Source organism: Aristolochia californica, unplaced genomic scaffold (genome assembly GCF_029961685.1).
Source record: "Aristolochia californica isolate CCGP_79_NKW_82.1479 unplaced genomic scaffold, dmAriCali1.0.hap1 SCAF_13, whole genome shotgun sequence".
NCBI lineage: Eukaryota > Viridiplantae > Streptophyta > Magnoliopsida > Piperales > Aristolochiaceae > Aristolochia > Aristolochia californica.
Genome location: NW_027181804.1, coordinates 22,131,922 through 22,133,497, shown reverse-complemented (window position 1 = coordinate 22,133,497; position 1,576 = coordinate 22,131,922).

Sequence of the window (1,576 nt, the reverse complement as noted above, 5' to 3'; positions counted from 1 at the left end):
AATAAAAAACAAACAAGAAGACCAAATGACTATAGGAGTTTACACCCCCAAACTTAAACTAAACAATGTCCTCATTGTCATGCAAAAGTGAAAATGATTGAGGAAATGAAAGGAACTTCCCTGGTTTCATGGTGAATCAGCCGTAGTTTATAATTTTCAGCTCTTTATTCATGTAAAATAAACCTGCATCAAAATCCAAATTATTAAAAAAATGATAAAGATAATAAAAAAGAAAAGAATAAAAGAAAGTTTTATGGGTTGCCTCCCATAAGCGCTTGTTTTAAAGTCTACAGCCAGACTTTTCAATCTTCATCAATTAGGATCTCCAAAAGGAATATATGCATAGTTCCTCTCCACTTGTTCTCCATAGTAGTGCTTCAATCTCTGACCATTAACTCTGAATATATTCCTTGTCTTGTCCTTCAAGTGTATTTCTCAAAAAGAGGAAACTTTGTCAATTGTATAAGGACTTGTCCATCTTGATTTTAACTTACCCGAGAAGAGTTGAGTCGTGAATTGAAAAGTAAAACCTGCTGTCCTGGTGAAAAATCACGCCTAAGAATCTATTTGTCATGTCACATCTTTGTTTGTTCTTTATAAATCTTTGCACTTTCATATGCATCATTTCGGAACTCATCCATCTCATTCAATTGAAGAAGTCGCTTTTCCCCTGCTGCCTTTAAATCAAAATTAAACTTTTTTATAGCCCAATAAGCTCTATGCTCCAAATCCACAGGGAGATGACACGCCTTTCCAAACACGAATCGGTAAGGAGACATCCCGATAGGTGTTTTAAAGGCTGTACGGTATGCCCACAAAGCATCATCAAGTTTCTTTGCCCAATCCTTTCTATTGGTGTTGACCATCTTATCAAGGATGTTCTTGATTTCTCGATTTGAAATTTCAGCTTGGCCATTAGTTTGAGGATGGTAGGCAAGTGCTATCTTGTGCTTCACACCATATTTAGAAAGAAGATTATCAAAAAACTTTTTGCAAAAGTGGGTCCCTTCATCACTAATAATAGCTCGTGGAGTGCCAAATCTTGTGAATATATTCTTATGCAGAAATTTGAGTACTACCTTTGCATCATTTGTCGTTGTAGCAATTGTTTCCACCCATTTTGACACATAATCAACTGCTAACAAGATATAAACAAAGCCCAAAGAAGGAGGAAAAGGCCCCATAAAATCTATTCCCCAAACATCAAATAACTCAACCTCTAAGATGTTTTTCAATGGTAACTCTTGACGCCTTGAAATATTTCCTATACGTTGGCACCAGTCACAAGTTTTCATCAAAGTAACTATCACGAAAAATAGAAGACCAAAAGAAACCACTTTGAAGTACCTTAGCTGCTGTTCGGGTTGCTCCAAAGTGTCCTCCATATGGTGATGAATGGCAATGATGGAGAATGGCTTCCATCTCTTCTTCTGGCACACATCTTTGAATGATTTGGTCAGGGCATCTTTTGAATAGCAAAGGGTCATACCAAAGATAATATTTTACATCATGCAGAAACTTCTTGCATTGGTAGTAACTAAGATCTGGTGGCAGTACTTTACAAGCTAGGTTTACA